The sequence below is a fragment of the Egretta garzetta genome, unplaced genomic scaffold, assembly GCF_000687185.1.
Source record: "Egretta garzetta isolate BGI_Z169 unplaced genomic scaffold, ASM68718v1 scaffold359, whole genome shotgun sequence".
Classification (NCBI taxonomy): Eukaryota; Metazoa; Chordata; class Aves; order Pelecaniformes; family Ardeidae; genus Egretta; species Egretta garzetta.
Window position 1 is genome coordinate 71,437 of NW_009260795.1, and position 490 is coordinate 71,926.

The following is a 490-nucleotide window of genomic DNA, read 5'->3' on the forward strand; positions in this document are numbered from 1 at the left end:
CGCCCGCAGCGCCCGGGGCACCCCACATCTGCCTGGGGCCCTCAGCATCCCCGGGGGCACCCAGCATCTCCCGGGGCGCCCGGCATCCCAGTCCCCCCCCCATGCCCAGGATACCGAGCACCCCATTTGCTCCACATCCCCAGGGTGCTGAGCATCCTTTGGGTGCTGAGTATCCCTGGCTTGCCCCACATCCCCAGAGCCCGGAGCATCCCTGGGGCCACCGAGCATCCCTGGGGACACTGAGCATCCTCGGGGACACCGACCATCCCCGGGGACATTGAGCACCCCTGGGGACATCGAGCATCCCTGGGGACACCAAGCATCCCCGGAGCCCCGAGCAGCCCTGGGGCCACCGAGCATCCCCAGGGACACTGAGCATCCCCGGGACCCCAGCATCCCCGGGGACATCAAGCATCCCTGGGGACACCCGAGCACCCCTGGGGACATGGAGCATCCCTGGAGCCCCGAGCATCCCCGGGGACACAGAGCA

The 490-nt window shown here is 69.8% G+C and overlaps 1 protein-coding gene across 1 annotated transcript in view; it reads right to left on the bottom strand.

The window, feature by feature from the left end:
• The window catches only part of LOC104133359 (integrin alpha-10), a 20,037-nt gene that overhangs the window by 8,849 nt on the left and 10,698 nt on the right, over positions 1 to 490 (bottom strand). The window lies entirely within an intron of this gene.